The sequence below is a fragment of the Panthera uncia genome, chromosome D2, assembly GCF_023721935.1.
Source record: "Panthera uncia isolate 11264 chromosome D2, Puncia_PCG_1.0, whole genome shotgun sequence".
NCBI classification, from domain to species: Eukaryota; Metazoa; Chordata; class Mammalia; order Carnivora; family Felidae; genus Panthera; species Panthera uncia.
This window is the reverse complement of record NC_064818.1, coordinates 59,346,372-59,367,452: the sequence shown is the minus strand read 5'-3', so window position 1 is coordinate 59,367,452 and position 21,081 is coordinate 59,346,372. Positions and strand designations below refer to the sequence as shown.

Below are 21,081 nucleotides of genomic sequence, written 5' to 3'. Positions count from 1 at the left end.
AAGCAAGAACCTAGCTATGGGACCTAAAGTTTTTAGCAAAACAATAAAATATTATCTTTATTTATTTTATTTATTTTTATTATTTTTTTAAATTTACATCCAAGTTAGTTAACGCATAATGTAATAATGATTTCAGGAGTAGAATTTAGTGCTTCATCACTTACATGTTAACACCCAGTGTTCATTCATCCCAACAAATGTCCTCTTTAATGCCCCTTGCCCATTTAGCCATCTTCCCACCCAGAACGCCCCCCAGCAACCTCTAGTTTGTTCTCTGTATTTAAGATTTTTTTGCTGTTATTAATGAAGCATAAACATTCTTGGATTGTCATCTTATTTACATATGTGAGAATTCTAAGCTTAGGGAAATCTTAAGTGGTAGAGTATGAAGATCTTCAACTTTGTTAGATAATGCCAAATTATTTTCTAGAATACTAAATCCAAAATCTTAGCAGATTGTGGGAGTTCCCAGTTTGCAATATGCTTACACTGATACTGTTTAGACGTTTAAATTTTAAAACAAATAAAATTTCATTTTAATTTGCTTTCCCTGATTATAAGTGAGATTGAGCTTCTTTACATCCATTTATTATAGGGTTTCCTTTTCTGTGAATTGCTGTTTATAGATTTCTCTTGGCTTGTTTACTTTTCCATCATTAGTTCCTAGCTCTCTTTATTTACTAATCCTTTCTCATTTGTGGTGTTGCAAATACCTTCTCAGTGTTTAATCTCTTTTCCTGTGCAGAAATTTTAAATTTTTATTCCAACTTTTTATTTGCAATAAATTTCAATATAGAAAAGTGCAATAATGGGGGCGCCTGGGTGGCGCAGTCGGTTAAGCGGCCGACTTCAGCCAGGTCACGATCTCGCGGTCCGTGAGTTCGAGCCCCGCGTCGGGCTCTGGGCTGATGGCTCGGAGCCTGGAGCCTGTTTCCGATTCTGTGTCTCCCTCTCTCTCTGCCCCTCCCCCGTTCATGCTCTGTCTCTCTCTGTCCCAAAAATAAATAAAAAACGTTGAAAAAAAAAATTAAAAAAAAAAAAAAAAAGAAAAGTGCAATAATGTTCAATGAATTTGTCTTTCATTTGGATTCACCAGTTAACATTATGCCACGTTTTTTCATTTATACATTTTTTCCTGAACGTTTTGTTTTTTAATGTTTACTTATTTTGAGAGAGAGAGAGAGCAGGGGAGGGGCAGAGAGGGAGAGAATCCAAGCAGACTCTGTCAGCGCAGAGCCCGATGTGGGGCCGGATGTGGGACCCAATGCGGGGCTTGATCTCGTGAACTGTGAGATTATGACACTTAACTAAGTGAGACAGTCAGGTGCTCCCTGAACCATTTAAAAGTAAGTCGCAGACATCATGACACTTCATTCCTCAAATGATCTACCTGAATACCCTAAAAACAAAGATGTCCCGTAAAACTACACATTTAACATGGAGGTAACATTATTATCTAATATATGGCAGATGTTAAAAATTTCACAGGGAAAATAGTTTCAGAGCGGTTCCAATAATGACCTGTATAGTATTCTTCAACCTAATTCATTGGTGCCTGGATCTAGTCTGAGATCACGAGTTAATTGCATTTAGTTGCCATGTCCCTTTAATTATTTTTAATCCACCGCAGGTTCCCAGCTTTTTGTTTGTTTTCTAAACATTGATGTATTTGAAGAGTCCAGGCCAGTTGTTTTGTAGAACAAAGCTGTAATAAAAGTTAGGTGAATGTGTTCTCTCAGAGTATCTTCTTATACTGTACTCACCCTTCTTGTGATGACATGAGATGATAAAGTGCCCACAAGATGAGATGAAGTGAATGGCATAGGCATTGTGAAGTAACCTTAAGCTACTATTGATCTTCTGACTATAACACAAGGAGGATCATCTGCTTCTGGAGGTTGCAGTTGACACCAGATAACTGAAACCATGGAAAGGAAAACCACTAAGAAAGAGAGACCACTGTACTACATTGTGCAGAGGCTGCAAATATTAAACATCATGGGCTCTAGCATTATGAAGAATTATTAAGCACTATGTGTCAGCTGGTGTTCTTAGCACCTTGCACTTATTAATGTATTGAATCCTGGTTCCAAATCTGGCCATTTTGGAGTGGAGGAAAGAAACTGAAGTGATTGTGTAATTTGCTCAGTCATAGAGCTAGTTAAATTAGTGTTGGAGGCAGATTTTGAATCCAGGCATTGTGGCTCTAGAATGTATGCTCTTCATCATAAGTAGAATTCTGTGATGTTGGTGAAATTATTTAACTTCCCAATGCTGTTTTCTTCTTTGTATAATGAAGATAATAGCACCTAACTCATATGGTGGTTGTGAGAAGTCAGATGAAATTTGTATAGTGCTTAGAATAATACATGAAAAAATGTGAATGCTTAGTAAATGTTAGCTGTTATGTTAGCATTATTAAGGCATTGAACTTATGTATCTCTGAATTTTTACCAAATAAGCAGACTAATCCATAAATGAATTTATAAACCAAAAAGTGAAAATACTGTGATGATTATTTCTGCCTTTCTGATTTTTATCTTTTTTTTTTTTTTTTTTTTTTTTTTTTTTTTTTTTTGTGGTGAGAGTTAAGATTACAGCTAGAACAAAGTTGAACGATGAGCCAGGAACTCATGGGTAAAATAATTCGTTCTTTTCGAAATCAAACAATTTTTACCTCCTTTTTAAAAGAATGTTCAAGAATTATTATTAAAGGTGCAAAGAATTGTATATTGGCTCAATGTAAAAAATGTCAGGCTTAGTTACCTTTATGCTTTTGAAAGACCTTAGTTAATTATAGCAATATTTTAAAGAAATAGATGGCATACTACATATCCTCAAGCGCATTCATTTAAAATGTCTTCTTGGGGTGCCTGGGTGGCTCAGTCGGTTAAGCGTCCGACTTCGGCTCAGGTCACGATCTCACGGTCCGTGAGTTCGAGCTCCACGTCCGGCTCTGGGCTGATGGCTCGGAGCCTGGAGCCTGCTTCCGATTCTGTGTCTCCCTCTCTCTCTGCCCCTCCCCCGTTCATCCTCTGTCTCTCTCTGTCTCAAAAATAAATAAACGTTAAAAAATAAAAATAAAAAAATAAATAAAATGTCTTCTTTACATGCTTTCTTTTTCTTTGTGTCAATAACCATGTTATTGTTGAAGGTCTGGTGTTACTCAAAACATTGTTAGAAGAAACTTTCATATGTTGATATAGAACAAAAATACTGTATTGTGTATGATATGGCTCAAGTAACAGAATTCCAGGAGTAGCAGTGGTAGAATGTTTAGGAGAACATAATAAAATTCAGGTCTCCCTTGTATATTTAGGAACTTTAGGAACATGTGAAGTAAATTTGTATTTTCCAGTTCGTTTCAGACTAGAAATTGGAACATATTATTGCTTGAAGAAGAACAGATTGTCAAGGCAACAGGTACTGCATTTCTCACTTGACAAGATCTCTTCTCAGTTTTGTTATTTTCCATCAGAGAACAAAGAAGCTTTTGTTCCAAGGCCTGATGTCGAAATGTTAGCAAAATATTACGTTAATCAAGCCAAGATTCTTATGCGTTTCTGAACCAAAAGTAAGATTTCACAAAGACTGTTTTAGAGCGTTAAAAGGAACTTGTGCAATTCTTGCGTTTTCAGGCTTACACAAGAATTAGCTTTTAAAGAGCAAAGAGCTGCCAAGTGTATAGGTCTAGGAGCTCCATTTTTTTCTGCCTGTGTGTATCAAGTCGCCGTTAAAAGAACTGGGAAACAGCAGCAAAACAAAACAAATCTCACCTTATGGTCTTCTATTTTAGAGAAAGAGACTGACTCTTACTATCAAAATGTATCATGTCTGGAAGTGTTAATGTGCAAAAAAAGAAAAAGGGTATGAGAATAGCAAATAATATGTGCGCAAGTTTGTTAGTTGTAATTTGTTAGCTTTCACTTGGTGTGCAAACTATGAATGCTGGCCTTTTACAGGAATGTATAGTACATTTGCAGGGTAAATGATAGAACTCTGAATGAAACTAATGAAATGAAAATGAACAAAAAGCTGTTACGAAGTGTTCAGAAGATAAGAGGTAATGAAACATTTAACACAGTTTTATTTTAATACAACAGTTTTTTTTTTTTTTAATTTTTTTTTTAAATGTTTTTATTTATTTTTGAGACAGAGAGAGACAGAGCATGAGCAGGGAAGGGGCAGAGAGAGAGGGAGACACAGAATCGGAAACAGGCTCCAGGCTCCGAGCCATCAGCCCAGAGCCCGACGCGGGGCTCGAACCCACGGACCGCGAGATCGTGACCTGGCCGAAGTCGGACGCTTAACCGACTGCGCCACCCAGGCGCCCCTTAATACAACAGTTTTAAGGAGTCTCCCTTTTGGGGAAAATATCTCAAAATATTTTATGTGATTATTTTCTTCACATATTTTATGATTAGAAGGAGTTACAAAAATACTTTCAAAGCTGTGGTTTGTTTGAAAGTGCTGTTCTTTGAGTTAGAGGTGACACAATTGTCGGGAGGGAAGAATTTTCTCTGCCCTTCAGAGTCCTAGCTGGACCAAGAAGTAAATTAACATGGGACAGATTAACAGGAAAAAGTCAAATTTAATAGCATACATAGGGGGACTCCACACAGACGTGGAAATTCCAGAGATGGACAACATGATGCTTATATGTGCTGAGGAGAGGGGTAGGGGCTTGAGGAGATACAAAGGGGAGAGAGAACTTGAGCAGGAAGGTGAGAGGAGATGGTTGGAAGACAAAGATTGCCTTGTTATGAAGATAAGTTTCTTAGAGGAGTTTCTATTATTAGCTCTCTTCTTGATAGAAGCAGGCAATTGAGGGGACAGGTAAAGAGCTTCTGAATCTGCTAGGTTTTGTTTGCTTTTAACTAAAAATGGTGGCCCATCCTGGGGCAGCCTGCCATTGGCTCCTGTGCTATTAACTATAGATTTTATAATTTAGATTTTCATCAGTACTGTTAGATAAATTAATCTATACCTGTATCTGACTCCCCTTGTTTTCTAGGGAATACATTTGTAAGTTTGTTGGTTTGTTTGTGGTCATGTTACAGAGGGGACCCTAAGCCATACGTAATGTTAAAACTGACTTACCACTATACTTTCTTGGTTTACTTGCTCATTGGTCAAGGAATAGCGTTATCAAGGGCCATGTGTAAAGTATGCCTACTTATCAAACAGATGCTGAGTGGAGACTTATCAAGGGTTTGCAGTAGGCAAGAAGCCTGTTCCTTACTGTTAGACCAGCCAGTAAAAGTGATTCTACAGATGTGCATTTTCCTTTCAGTAGAAATGGCCCACAGCAGTATTGTCAGTATTCTTCTGGTTCAACATACCTTACAGTTCATACATAACTTGTATTAATTATATAGATTGTGTATTTAAAGCTGTTAGCAAGTTGTCAGAACATAAGGAAAACAAGGTCATATGAAATATTTTGTAAGTATCCTTAGTATCATAACAAAGGAAATGTTTTTAAAAAGTCAACTGTAATAAAGTAATTTTACTACTTTACACACACTCAGGTGCACATTTACACAGATACAATGTGCCTCCTTATTTAGTTCAATACCAGGCCTTACAGATGGAGGATTATCTTTAACTCTTCTTTTTCCATAAACTAGTTTAATATATGTAATATGCAGTTAAAGTTGTATTTATGAAGATAAAATAAATTTCAAGCTGGTGAGAAAATTTGAAGAGACCATTCAAAATTATTCTTATTCTTTCCACCCAAGTTTCAGAGCGGTGTTCAGTGTTCTTAGAATGGTTGATTATAAAACTTAGAAATTTCAAGTTTTATATTTAAACACAAAATAAATTCCAGTGAAGTTTAGTAAAACCCTGAGTGTTTATACTTACTTGCTGTTATCATTACTCTGTTATCTAGATTGACCTACTTATTCTGGTGAACAATGAATGTTTGATTCAGTATATCATATATATTAAGCACTTTGCCAGATAGACTTGTGCTACATAATGTGTTTACTTGCTACTCACTTCTTTCCAAGTAAATTACTGATGTGAGCTGAAACATTTAAAATGGTTTTACTAACCAGGTTTACCCTAGATTCAGTTACTCTTTGCTTCCTGTTTTCATTAGTTGCCTGGAGCCGTTGGGGCAGCTGTTTTTCCTTTTAAGGGGTGGGGCAGGGATAGGGGGGTGGTGACATCATTAGTGGTGAAAGGAGCGGGTATGTTGAAATATTTTTACGTGAAACAACAATATTTCAAATGCTTGAAAGTTCGTTTCAGTTGTTACTCTTCAGGGACAAGTATTTTGTAGGCTGTGTATTTTATGTTGAAACAAAGAATTTTCTAACTGTACCACTATTGTTTGAAAGGAATTATAATTTGAGCTTTTTATTCCGTATTAGTCACTACTGTACCTTACTGAATAAAACTCCTCTTAAGCTTGATACTGTAAACAAGTGACAAATGAAATATTTACCTACTTATTAGAACTGTTGTCTCTTTTGGTTTTTTTGGCCAATTGATAAAGTATCATCATCTTTAATTCTAATATTACTAAAGAAAATAGTTAAGCATTAGATAGATTGACTCTGGATAGTGTTCAAAAGTCTGTCATATAGTGTTAAGATGTGTTAGATAAGATCATAGTAAAATTGTCATATGAGGAATTATTTGAAGATGATTATTTAAAAAATCTTACCCCTTATCTTCACATAACTGTATAGACTTCATGGCAGATTTTATTCCATATTAGTGATAATGTGATTACTTAATAATTTATGTTTACATTTTAGTTAAAGTTTTATGTTCTCTTTGTGAGGGTCTGTAACCTGAATTTTTAAAAGAAAATACATTTTGGAGCACCTGGATGGCTCAGTCAGTTGAACGTCCCACTCTTAAATATATATTTTTTGTTTATTTTGAGAGAGAGAGAGTGCATGCAGGCAAGGGAAGAGCAGAGAGGGAGAGAGAATCCTAAGCAGGCTGTGTACTGTCAGTGTGGAGCCCAACACAGGGCTTGATCTCATGAACCATGAGATCATGATGTGAGCCAAAATCAAGAGTTGGATCCTTAAGAGACTGAGCCACCCAGGTGCCCTGCTCATCCCACTCTTGATTTTTGCTCAGGTCATGATCCCAGGGTTGTGGGATAGAACCCCACATTGGGCTCTGTGCTCAATGTGGAGCCTGCTTAAGATTCTCTTTCTCTCTCTCTCTCTGCCCCTCACCCTCAGCTCTCAAAAAACAACAACAACAAAAGAAAAGGTATTTTTTTAATTGTTTTTTTTCATTTTTCTTTTAACATTTATTTATTTTTGAGAGACAGAGTGCGAGTGGAGGAGGGGCAGGGAGAGAAGGAGACACAGAATCTGAACCAGGCTCCAGGCTCTGAGCTGTCCGCACAGAGCCCGATGCGAGGCTCGAACCCACAAACTGTGAGATCATGACTTGGGCCAAAGTTGGACGCTCAACCAACTGAGCCACCCAGGTGCCCCAAAGAAAAGGTATTTTGTTGACGTCCATGAATGACCCAGGAAAGTGCTTTGAATTTTCCCTATAATAATTTGAATAAAGGAATTAAAATCTGTGGGGAAAATCTTTTCTTAGTGTAGTTACTACCTCTCATTTTTTTGTGTGTTTATTTTGAGAGAGAGCAAGAGTGGGGGAAGGGCAGAGAGAGAATCCCAAGCAGGCTCAGCACTCAGCAAGGAGCCCATGGACTAATCCCAGGAACTGGGAGATCATGACCTGAGCCAAAATTAAGAGTTGGACACTCAACTGTGCCACCACTCAGGCGCTCCTCTACCTCTAATTTTTGAGGAAAGAAAAAGCCTGACTTTAAAAAACCGTTTCATTGAGGTATAAATATATGCAATAAACTGCACATATTTAGAGTATACACTAAGTTTTTATGTATGTGTACACATGTGAAACAATCACCATAATTAAGATAATGAACATATCCCTCCCAAAAGTTTCTTTGAGTCCCTCTTTGCCTTACTCCTTCACCTCAGTCAGCCACTAATCTTATTTCTGTTACTGCAGATTAGTTTGCATTTTCTGGAATTTTATGTAAACAGGATCATGTAGTATGCAGTCTTGTTTGTCTGCTTTCACTTAGCATAATTCTGAAATTTATTCATGTTGTATATCAGTAGTTCATTTTTTTTTAAGTTTGTTTATTTTGAGAGAGAAAGCACCAGGAAGGGAGGGGCAGAGAGAGGAGAGCATGAGAATCCCAAGCAGGCTTCAGACTAGTGTGGAGCCCCATGTGGGACAGAAACCCACCAACCCTCAGATTGTGACCTGAGCTGAAGTAGATGCTTAACCAGCTGAGCCACCCAGGAGCCCCAGTAGTTCATTTTTTTTTTTAATTGCATAGTATTATTCCATTGTATGGATGTACTACAGTTTATCCATTCACCTGCTCATAGATGCTTGGCTTGTTTTACTTTATGGTTATTACAAACAAAGTTGCTATGAATATTTGTGTAAAAGTCTTTATATTTGCTTTCACTTCTTTTTTAAATTTTTTTTTCACATTTATTTATTTTTGAGAGAGCATGAGTGGGGGAGGGTCAAAGAGAGAAGGAGACAAAGAATCCAAAGCAGGCTCCAGGCTCTGAGCTGTCAGCACAGAGCCCGAAGCGGGGCTCGAACCCACAAACTGTGTGAGATCATGACCTGAGCCAAAGTTGGACACTCAACTGATTGAGCCACCCAGGTACCCCATTTGCTTTCATTTCTCTTGGATAATTAGGAGTAGAAAGGTTGGGCCACATAGTAGATACGTGTTTAACTTTTAAGGAAATGGAAAACTTTTCCAAAATGCTTGTATCATTTTTATATTTTCAATCAGCAGTGTATTAGAGTTCTAGTTGCTCTATTTCATCACTAAATTTGGCATGGTCAGTCTTCTAAAAATTTTAAGCTTTCTAATAGTAATGTAGTGGAATATTACTGTAGTAATTTGCATTTCCCTGATGATAAATGACCTTGAGCATCATTTCATGTACTTAATTGCCATCTATCTTGATTGATGAAACATCGGGGCGCCTGGGTGGCTCAGTCGGTTAAGCGGCCGACTTCGGCTCAGGTCACAATCTTGCGGTCCGTGAGTTCGAGCCCCACGTCGGGCTCTGTGCTGACGGCTCAGAGCCTGGAGCCTGCTTCAGATTCTGTGTCTCCCTCTCTCTCTGCCCCTCCCCTGTTCATGCTCTGTCTCTCTCTGTCTCAAAAATAAATAAACGTTAAAAAAAAAAAAAAAAAAGAAACATCAGTTCAAATCTTTTGCCTGTATTTTTATAATTGTTTGTCTTATTGCTGTATTTTGAGAGCTCTTTGTGTATTCTGGATATAATCCTTTTTCAGATGTGTAATTTGCAAATATTTTCTCCCGTACTGTAACTTATCTCCCCTCTCCCTTACTGGAGAGATAGAAAATATATTTAAAAAATTTTTTTTTAAGTTTATTTATTTGAGAGAAACAGCATAAGTAGGGGAGGGGCATAGAGAGGGAGAGAAAGAGAATCTCAAGCAAGCTCTGCGCTGCTGGCACAGAGACTAACATAGGGCTTGAACTCGTGAAACCATGAGATCGTGACCTGAGCCCAAACCAAGAGTTGGACATTTAATCGACTGAGCCACCCAGGTGCCCCGAAAAAAATATTTTTTAATGTTTATTTTATTTATTTTGAGAGAGAGAGAGAGAGAGCAGGCGGGCACATCTGTATGCCAGTTCTTGGGGGAAGGGCAGAGAAAGAAGGAGAGAAAGAGAATCCCAAACAGGCTTTGTTTGGGATTGATCCCATGAACTGTGAGATCATGACCTGAGCTGATACCAAGAATTGGACCCTTAACTGACTGAGCCACCCAGCCCAGAGATAGAAAATATATTAATGGAAATGCAATATGAAAATACAATTTTGTTTTGTTTTTAGCCCTCTGTTAGCAATGAAAGGGACCTGCATAATAAGTTGAATATACCAACCAGATTGAAGAGACAATATTTAAACTTTCTAAGGGGGGGGTGCCTGGGTGGCTCAGTTGGTTAAGCATCTGACTTGGACTCAGGTCATGATCTCAGTTTGTGAGTTCGAGCCCCATGTCGGGCTCTGTGCTGACAGCATAGATCCTGGAGCCTGCTTCGAGTTCTGTGGCTCCCTCTCTCTCTGCCCCTCCCCTGCTCACATTCTGTCTCTCTCTCAAAACATAAATAAACATTAAAAAAATTAAAAAACTTTCTAAGGGAATAAAATATTTTAAATATTTTGCATCACTCATACATGTAAACCCTAAGGTACAAAACATTAACATAGCTTATAATGCGAACCTGTGGTAAGTTGATTTATTGTTTGTTTTATTTTATATATTATTCCCTCACTTTACTCAGGTCTCTGAACAAATGTCACCTCTTCATAGAGGTCTTGGAAGGTTTTTCTATCTGTAGTGTAACCATTGTCACTGTTTATTTCTTCATTTTCTTTATTTGACTTCTACCATATACCACTTACGATCATCTGGCACAATATTATATATTTGATTATTATCCGACTCCACTAAAATGTAAGCTCCATGAGCCTGGGAATTTGTTGTTGTAGCTTGTCTTTTCCTTAATAGTGTATTTTTTTTTTCATTTGACAAAATACAGAATCCTTTTTAAAAAAAATTTTTAGTGTTTATTTATTTTTACATACACTGATTTTTATTTTATTTTTTATGTTTATTATTTTAATTAATTAGTTTTTTCTTTAATTTTAATTTTTTTTTATAATTTACATCCAAATTAGTTAGCATATAGTGCAATAATGATTTCAGGAGTAGATTCCTTGATGCCCCTTACCCATTTAGCCCATCCCTCCTCCCACAACCCCTCTAGTAATCCTCTGTTTATTCTCCATATTTAAGAGTCTCTTATGTTTTGTCCCCCTTCCTGTTTTTATATTATTTTTGTTTCCCTCCCCTTATGTTCATCTGTTTTGTCTTTTAAAGTCCTCATATGAGTGAACTCATATATTTGTCTTTCTCTAATTTCGCTTAGCATAATACCCTCCAATTCTATCCATGTAGTTGCAAATGGTAAGATTTCATTCTTTTTGATTGCCGAGTAGTACTCCATCGTGTATATGTACATGTATGTACATACATACCGCATCTTTATTCGTTCATTGGTCAATGGACATTTGGGCTCCTTCCATACTTTTGCTATTGTTGATAGTGGTGCTGTAAACCTTGGGGTGCATGTGCCCCTTCGAAACAGTACACCTGTATCCCTTGGATAGATAACTAGTAGTGCAATTGCTGGGTTTTAGGGTAGTTCCATTTTTCATTTTTTGAGGAGCCTCCATATGTTTTCCAGAGTCGCTGTACCAGTTTGCATTCTCACCAGCAGTGCAAAAGAGTTCCTCTTTCTCTGCATTCTTGCCTGAGTTGTTAATGTTAGTCATTCTGACAGGTGTGAGGTGGTATCTCACTGTGGTTTTGATTTGTATTTCCCTGATGATGAGTGAGATTGAGCATTTTTTCATGTGTCGGTTGGCCATCTGGATGTCTTCTTTGGAGAAGTGTCCATTCATGTCTTTTGCCCATTTCTTCACTGGATTATTTGGGTTTTTTTGGGTGTTGAGTTTGATAAGTTCTTTATAGATTTTGGATACTAACCCTTTATCTGATATGTCATTTGCAAATATCTTCTCCCATTCTGTTGGTTGCCTTTAATTTTGCTGATTGTTTCCTTCGCTGTGCAGAAGCTTTTTATTTTGATGAGGTCCCAGTAGCTCATTTTTGCTTTTGTTTCCCTTGCCTTTGGAGATGTGTTGAGTAAGAAGTTGCTGTGGCCAAGGTCAAAGAGGTTGTTGCCTGCTTTCTCCTCGAGGATTTTGATGGCTTCCTGTCTTACATTGAGGTCTTTCATCCATTTGGAGCTTATTTTTGTGTCTGGTGTAAGAAAGTGGTCCAGGTTCATTTTTCTGCTTGTCACTGTCCAGTTTTCCCAGCACCACTTGCTGAAGAGACTGTCTTTATTCCATTGGATGTTCTTTCCTGCTTTGTCAAATATTAGTTGGCCATACATTTGTGGGTCCATTTCTGGGTTCTCTATTCTGTTCCATTGATCCGAGTGTCTGTTTTTGTGCCAGACAGTGTCTTTTGAAGAGCAGAAACCATAAACTTTGATGGGATCTAATTTATCAACCTATTTAATCAATTGTGTTTTAGGTGTGGAAACCAGGAGATTTTTACTAACTCAAGAGCTCTCAAAGATTTTCCCTTAGGGGTGCCTGGGTGGCTCACTCGGTTAAGCATCTGACTTCAGCTCATGTCATGATCTCACAGTGTGTGAGTTTGAGCCTCGCATCAGGCTCTGTGCTGACAGCTCAGAGCCTGGAGCCTGCTTCGGATTCTGTGTCTCCCTCTCTCTCTGTTCCTCCCCTGCTTGCACTCTGTCTCTGTCTCTCTCAAAAATAAACATTAACATTTTTTTAATATAAAAAATCCCCTGCTCATGCTCTGTCTCTGTCTCAAAAATAAATAAAAACATTAAAAAAAAGATTTTCCCTTATGTTTTCTTCTAAAAGTTTAAGAGTTTCAGGTTTTACATTTAGGTCTATCATTCATTATGAATTACTTTTTTTAAAAGCAAACTCTGTGCCAAAAATGGGGCTCGAAGTCATGACCCTAAGATCAAGAGTTCATGCTCTACTGACTGAGCCAGCCAAGCACCCCTTGCATTAATTTTTATATTAATTTTTATATATCCTGCCAGGTGCCTGATTATACTGGCTAGAATAGAACCTTCAGTACAATGTTGAGTGGTGACCGCATACATCTCTTTTGTCTGATCTTAGGGAGAAAACATTCAGTCTTTTGCCATTAATATTATATTAGCCGTAGGTTTTTGGTAAATGCACTTTATCATACTAAAGAAGTTCCCTTTTATACCTAATTTGCTGAGATTTATTTTTTTTTAAATCAGGAAAGCATGTTGGATTTCGTCTTGTACTTGTTTGCTCTGTATTGAGATGATATATTGTTTTTCTGTTACATTGATTTAAATTTTTCTTTAATTTTTTTGTTTTTTGAGAGAGAGAGCACGCGCGCACACGCGCACAAGCAAGTGGGGGAGGGTCAGAGAGAGAGCGACACACAGAATCTGAAATAGGCTCCAGGCTCTGAGCTGTCAGCCCAGAGCCCGACGTTGGGCTCAAAGTCACCAACCATGAGATGATGCGTGAGCCAAAGTCTGGTGCTTAACTGACTGAGCCACCCAGGCACCTCTCATTGACTGATTTTAGAATGATAAATGATCCCAGGGTGACTGGGTAGCTCAGTTGGTTAAATATCTGACTTAGGCTGGGGTCATGATCTCTCCCACATTGGGTTCTGATCTGGCAGTACAGAGTCTGCTTGGGTTCTCTCTGTCTCCTCTCTCTCTGACCCTACCCCACTCATGCTTTTTCTCTCTCTCAAAATAAGTAAAAAAAGAAAAGAAAGATAAGTCATCCTGTGTTCTTGGACCCAACACCACTTGGTTGTAATGAATTATTTTAATATGTTGATGGATTTGATTTTTATTTCTGTGTACATATGTCAGTAATAATGTCCCCACTTTCATCTGATTCTAGTTGTTTGAATCTTCTCTCTTTATTTCCTAGTCATTGTAGGTAAAGGTTTGTCAATTTTGTTGGTCATTTCAAAGAACCAACTTTTGTTCTCATTGATCTTTCTGATGGGCTTGGGTTTAGTTAATTTACCTTTTTTTTTTTTTTGTCTCTCTCTTCTAATTCCTGAAGACATAGGTTATTGATTTGCGATTTTTTCCCCTCTTTTTTGTTTTTTTTTTTTTAAGTTTATTTATTTATTTTTATCATAAGTGGGGAAGACGCAGAGAAAGGGAGAGAGAGAATCCCAAGCAGGCTCTGAGTTGTCAGCACAGAGCCAGTTGCAGGGCTTGAACTCACAAACCATGAGATCATGTCCTAAGCTGAAATCTGGAGCCAGATGCTTAACTGACTGAGCCACCCAGGTGCCTCTTTATTTTTTATTTGAGAGAGAGAGAGAGTGCGCACGAGTGCACACACACACATTTTCCTTGTGATTTCTTCTCTGATCCATTGGTTGTTGGAAAGAGTGTTGTTTAATTTCTGTGTATTTGTGAGTCATAAGGTTTTTCATCCTGTTGCTGATTTCCAGCTTCATTCCATTGTGGTAGTAGAAGATATTTTGTATGATTGCATGTTTTGTCAGTTTTTAAACATGTATTGATACTAGCTTTGTGATTGAGCTTTGTGATTGAGCACTTGAGAAGAATGTGTACTCTGTTGTTAGGCGGAGTGGCCTATACGCGTGTTAGGTGTAGTTAGTCTATAGTGTTGTTGTAGACCTGAATATCCTTATCAGTAGTTAAGTCTTCAACAGTTATTGTAGCACTATCTGTTTCCTCCTTCACTTTTATCAATGTTTGCTCCATGTATTTTGGAGCTCTATTGTTGGGTGCATATGTTTGTAATTGCTGTATCTTTTTGGCAAATTGACCTTTTTATCAATTATACATAGTGATTCTTTGATCTGAAGTATACTTTGTTTAATGTTAATATACCCACTAGAGCTTCTTTTTAATTGGAGTTTTTAGGCATTTTGAATGTAGTGCAATTTTTAAAAATATAGTTAAGTAAAATTCTACTACCTTGCTATTTTGTCCTGTTTGTCCTGTTTTTTTTTTTGTTTCCTTTTGTTCTTTTTAACTCTTATTTTAAGTTGATTATTTTTTTGTTTCTATTTTATGTCTTTTGTTGCCTTACTGGCCATAACTGTGTAATTTTGGTGATTGCTTTAGGGTGTATAGTATGCATGTTTACTTTGTCACAGTCTGCTTTCAAGTGTTACTGTACTACTTCTTGTACACTATAAGAATCTTACAATAGTATATTTTTATTTTCCCCCTACCCACCTTTGGGCTATTATGTCCTACATTTTACTTCTAGTTATATAATAAACTTCACAATACTTTGTTACTACTGTTGCTTTAAACAGGTGTCTTTTAAACAGATTTAACATAGGAATGGGGTGCCTGGGTGGCACAGTTGGTTAAGCATCTGACTCTTGATCTTGGCTCAGGTCATGATCTCACAGTTTGTGAGTTTGAGCCCCACATTGGGCTCTGTGCTGATGGCGTAGAGCCTGCTTGGGATTCTGTCCCTCCTTCTCTCTGCCCCTCCCCTGCTTGTGCTTACCCTGTCTTTCTCTCTCTCTCTCTCTCTCTCTCTCTCTCTCTCTCTCTCAATAAATAAATAAATAAATAAATAAACTTAAAAAAATTTTAACATAGAAAAAAAATCTTTTATAATTATTCTGTGTAGATTGATTTCCATCTGGTATTGTTTTCCTCTTGCCTGGACTTCTTTAAATTATTTATTTATTTATTTTTTTAGTTGGCTGGTGATGAATTCTTTCAGCTTTCATGTGTCTGAAAAAGTTTATTTCAGAAAGATATTTTTGCCAGGTATAGAATTCTAGGTTGACACTTCTTTCAATGCTTTAAAGGTATTTCTTCACTTTCCTCTGGCTTCACTGTTTCAGATGAGAAATCTCCTTTTTTCTTCTTTACGAATGTGTTTTTGGGGTGCTTGGGTGGCTCTGTTAGTTGAGCATCCAACTTCGGCTCAGGTCCTGATCTCACGGTTCATGAGTTTGAACCCCATATTGGGATTGCTGCTGTCAGTGCAGAGCCCTCTTTGGATCCTCTACCCCCCCACCCCTCCCTGCTCCCGTTCTCTTTCTCAAAAACGAATAAACATTTATTAAAAAAATAATAATAATAATGTGTTTATTTTCTCCCTAGCTCCTTTTTAATATTTTCTCTTTACCACTTTTTAAGGAATTTGGTTTTGATGTGCTTTGATGTAATTTTAATGTTTCTTGTGCTTGGGGTTTGCTGAGTTTTCTTGAATGTATGGATTTATGGTTTATATCAAATTTGGAAATTTTTTCTCTGTTTCTTTAATTTTTTTTTTTTTTTCTCTTTTCGTCCTTTCTCTTTTCCTTTGTGGACTCCAATTACACATATGTCAAGGTGCTTGGAACTTGCACAGCTCACTGGTGCTCTTAATTTTTTTTTTTTTTTTTTTTTTTGGTCCTTTTCTCTCTTTTAGTTTGAATAGGTTCTATTGCTTTTTCTTCAACTTCACTAATGTTTTCTTTCATGTATAACCTATTCATCCTATGCAGCATGATTTTTATTTACTTATTTATTTATTTATTTTTCAATATATGAAATTTATTGTCAAATTGGTTTCCATACAACACCCAGTGCTCATCCCAAAAGGTGCCCTCCTCAATACCCATCACCCACCCTCTCCTCCCTCCCACCCCCCATCAACCCTCAGTTTGGTCTCAGTTTTTAAGAGTCTCTTATGCTTTGGCTCTCTCCCACTCTAACCTCTTTTTTTTTCCCCCCTTCCGCTCCCCCATGGGTTTCTGTTAAGTTCCTCAGGATCCACATAAGAGTGAAAACAAATGGTATCTGTCTTTCTCTGTCTTATTTCACTTAGTATAACACTCTCCAGTTCCATCCACGTTGCTACAAAGGGCCAGATTTCATTCTTTCTCATTGCCATGTAGTACTCCATTGTGTATATAAACCACAATTTCTTAACCATTCATCAGTTGATGGACATTTAGGCTCTTTCCACAATTTGGCTATTGTTGAGAGTGCTGCTATAAACATTGGGGTACAAGTGCCACTATGCATCAGTACTCCTGTATCCCTTGGGTAAATTCCTAGCAGTGCTATTGCTGGGTCATAGGGTAGGTCTATTTTTAATTTTTTGAGGAACCTCCACACTGTTTTCCAGAGCGGCTGCACCAATTTGCATTCCCACCAGCAGTGCAAGAGGGTTCCCGTTTCTCCACATCCTCTCCAGCATCTATAGTCTCCTGATTTGTTCATTTTGGTCACTCTGACTGGCGTGAGGTGATATCTGAGTGTGGTTTTGATTTGTATTTCCCTGATGAGGAGCGATGTTGAGCATCTTTTCATGTGCCTGTTGGCCATCCGGATGTCTTCTTTAGAGAAGTATCTATTCATGTTTTCTGCCCATTTCTTCACTGGGTTATTTGTTTTTTGGGTGTGGAGTTTGGTGAGCTCTTTATAGATTTTGGATACTAGCCCTTTGTCCGATATGTCATTTGCAAATATCTTTTCCCATTCCGTTGGTTGCCTTTTAGTTTTGTTGGTTGTTTCCTTTGCTGTGCAGAAGCTTTTTATCTTCATAAGGTCCTAGTAGTTCATTTTTGCTTTTAATTCCCTTGCCTTTGGGGATGTGTCAAGTAAGAAATTGCTACGACTGAGGTCAGAGAGGTCTTTTCCTGCTTTCTCCTCTAGGGTTTTGATGGTTTCCTGTCTTACATTCAGGTCCTTTATCCATTTTGAGTTTATTTTTGTGAATGGTGTGAGAAAGTGGTCTAGTTTCAGTCTTCTGCATGTTGCTGTCCAGTTCTCCCAGCACCATTTGTTAAAGACACTGTCTTTTTTCCATTGGATGTTCTTTCCTGCTTTGTCAAAGATTAGTTGGCCATAAGTTTGTGGGTCTAGTTCTGGGGTTTCTATTCTATTCCATTGGTCTATGTGTCTGTGCCAATACCATTGCAGCATGATTAAAAAAATTTTTTTTTTAAGATTTTATTTTTAAATAAACACAACCCCAAGATCAAGAGTCCCATGCTTCTCCAACTAAGCCAGCCAGCCACCCCTCCAGCATGTTTTTCATCTCAGATAATTGTAGTTGTCATTTTTAAATGTTTGTACAAATTTTATCATCTGTGTCATTTATGCAATTGATGGATTTCTCTCCTCATTATAGGTCATATTGTCCTATTTCTTTGAATGCTAATAATTTTTGATTGAATGTCAGACAGTATAAATTTTACCTTGTTGGTTGCTGGATATTTTTGTATTCTTATGAATATGTTTAAACTTTGTTTTTTGGCATGGTTGAGGTACTTGGAAGCAGTTTGGTCCTTTCAGGTCTTTTAACTTTTGCTAGGCAGGATGAAAGCAATGTTTAGTCTTGATGATTTTGCCCCACACAAACCCTTCCAACTGTACTCTACTCAATACTGTGTTAGTGATGAGGTTTTTCATTCTGGCTACTTGGGATGGGAACTCTTCCCAACCTGCATGAGCTTCAGAGATTGTTTCCTTTTAACTCTGGTTGGTTCTTTTTCAGGCTTCAAATGGGTTTCCTCACCCGTGTGTACTAATCATTATACAAATGAAGATTAGAGAGCTCACCTTCTGCACATCTCCCTAATTTAAAAAGAAAAAATGTTAAGAAGTAGCCTTTTGTGAATATTGAGATTTTTAAAAATTGGAATTTCCTTAAGACCTCAACAATTTAAAAAAACCTCAACAATAAGCAAATTTTATTTCCCTTGCTTTATTGGATGGACCATAATTACAGTTGAAGTCTTGTTTTAATGCATGACTATTCTGATTTCTCTTAATTTACCATAGAATACAAATTTCATATCTGAGTGTTAAATACATGTAAGTTATATTTCTGGTCCTCTTCCCAATCTCTATTCCAGAAATCATTGATGTTCCATCATAATTCTCACTTCTAAATTTCTCCCTTTTTGGTCCACAAAATGGTCCAGATTTGTTACATGAATCTTTTTTTATTAAAAGAAAAAATCCTTATAGTATGTCTAGATTTAATTATAATAGTCTAACAAATAACTTCCTCTCAAGTTAATTTTAAACTTTAATAAGGTTTTAACTAGAGGGGCACCTGGGTGGCTCAGTCGGTTAAATATCTGACTCTTGATTTCGTCTCAGGTCATGGTCTCATGGTTCGTTCATTCAAGGCCTACGTCAGGCTCTGCACTGACAGTACAGAGTCTGCTTGGGATTCTTTCTCCTCTCTCTGCACCTCCCCCCCCCCCTCATGTTCATGCCCTCTCTCTCTTGCTCTCTCATAATAAATAAAGAAAAAGATTTTAACTAGAATCTTTTATAAATACCAGTACTGTTGTTCTGTAAACAGTGTTTGGAAATCATGGTTACTTTAAAAACTTACAGACCTAAATATATATTCAAAAGAATTGGAGACTGCTACGTAAATACATTGTACCTGTTCATAGCAGCACTATTCACAGTAGCCAAAAGGTGGACATAGTCCAGACATCCATCAATTGTGATGAATTGTGATAAATACGTACAATGGAAACTTGGTACAATATGGATGAAATGAGAAATATTATGTTAAATGACAGAAGTCAGACACAATAGGTTACATGTTACATGATTCCATTTATATGAAATATCCAGAATAGATAAATCTGTCGAGACAGAACCCAGATTGGTGGTTGCCATGTTGAGGGCTAAGGGGGATGAGGGAGAAACTGCTTAAAGTGTAAGGGGTTTTCTTTGGAGTGATGGAAATATTTTGGAACTAGATAGAGGTAGAAATTGCACAATGTTATGAATATGCCATTGACTTATTTTTTATTTTTTGACTTTATTTATTTAAAAGATTTTATTAAAAAAAAAATAAAATAAAAAAAATAAAAGATTTTATTTTTAAGTAATCTCTACACCCAAAGTGGTGTTTGAATTTTTTTTTTTTTAATGTTTATTTATTTTTGAGACAGAGACAGAGCATGAACGGGGGAGTGTCAGAGAGAGAGGGAGACACAGAATTAGAAGCAGGCTCCAGGCTCTGAGCTGTCAGCACAGAGCCCGACACGGGGCTCGAACTCATGGACCGTGAGATCATGACCTGAGCCAAAGTCGGATGCTTAACCGACTGAGCCACCCAGGAGCCCCCCAAAGTGGTGTTTGAACTCACAATCCTGATATCAAGAGTCACATGCTCTTCCAATTGAGCCTGCCAGGTGTCCCTGACTTATTTACTTTAAAATGGTTTAACTTTTTTGAATTTCACCTCAATGAATCATTTAAAAAAAAAAAAAACCTACAAAATTTAAAAATTGACTTAATGTCGTAAGTGACATCAAGAGTTAGGCGCTGAACTGAACTGACTGAACCACCCAGGCACTTCTGTGGCACTCCTTTTTTTTTTTTTTTTCCCCTAAATATTTTATTTTGAGGGCACCTTGGTGACTCAGTCAGTTGACTGACTCTAGATTTCAGTTCAGGTCATGATCCCAGGGTTGTGGGATTGAGCCCTGTGTCGGGCTCCACATTGAGTGTGGTGCCCTCTTGAGATTCTCTCTCTCCCTCTCCCTCAGTCCCTCTTCCCCACACTCTTCTCTCTCTCTCTCTCTCTCTCAAAAAAAAAAAAAAAAAAAAAGATTTAATCTCTACACCCTACCTTGGGTTCAAATTTACAGCCCTGAGATCAAAAGTTGCATGTTGCAGGGTGCCTGGGTGGCTCCCAGTTCGAGAGAGTTCGAGATCCTGCGTCAGGCTCTGTGTTGACAGCTCAGAGCCTGGAGCCTGCTTCTGATTTTGTGTCTCCCTCTCTGCCCGTCCCCTGCTTGTACTCACGCTCTCTCTCTTTCAAAAAAATAAACATTAAAAAAATTAAAATAAAACTTGTATGTTGCACTGAGCCAGCCAGGCTCCCCATGCTCACCTTATTTTAGATGTTTATTCTAATAGGTAAAATGCTTTAGTTTTTTTGTTTTTTTTTTCTAGTCCATAGTCTTTAATACCAGCTGAAAGATAATTGTAGAAAAATTTAAAAGCATGATATAATTAGAAATCAGACATTCATTACTTGCAATTCTACCCCCATTGATTGAGCTTAGTGTGTTGATTAGAATTAAAGAGTTGCTGGGGTGCGTGAGTGGCTTAGTGGGCTGAGTGTCTGGCTCTTGATCTCAGCATAGGTCATGATCTCACAGTTTAGGTTTGAGCCCCATGTTGGGCTCCACCCTGACAGCAAGGAGCCTACTTAGGATTCTCTTCCTCTCTCTCTGTCTCTGTCTCTGCCTTTCTGTCTCTGTCTCTCGGCCCCTCCTGTGCTCTTGTGCACACAAGAGTGCTACCACTTGCACTCTCTCTCAAAAATAAACATTAAAAAAAAGAGAATTAAAGAGTTGCTTACTTTACATATTTTGAAACCCATATTAACTGAA

The 21,081-nt window shown here is 37.6% G+C and overlaps 1 protein-coding gene across 5 annotated transcripts in view; it reads left to right on the top strand.

Annotated features, from left to right (window-relative positions):
• Positions 1–21,081, top strand: part of NT5C2 (5'-nucleotidase, cytosolic II) — a 102,879-nt gene that overhangs the window by 5,347 nt on the left and 76,451 nt on the right. The window contains exon 2 of one of the 5 annotated variants that reach the window (XM_049645663.1): positions 3,359–3,423. The exons of 1 other annotated variant lie outside the window; for it this stretch is intronic. The gene's annotated coding sequence lies outside the window, so the exon portion shown is untranslated. Of the gene's footprint in view, positions 1–1,050; positions 3,424–4,340; positions 8,705–21,081 lie in introns of those variants that run through there. 3 more of the 5 variants (XM_049645661.1, XM_049645666.1, XM_049645664.1) reach the window with 3 other exon arrangements.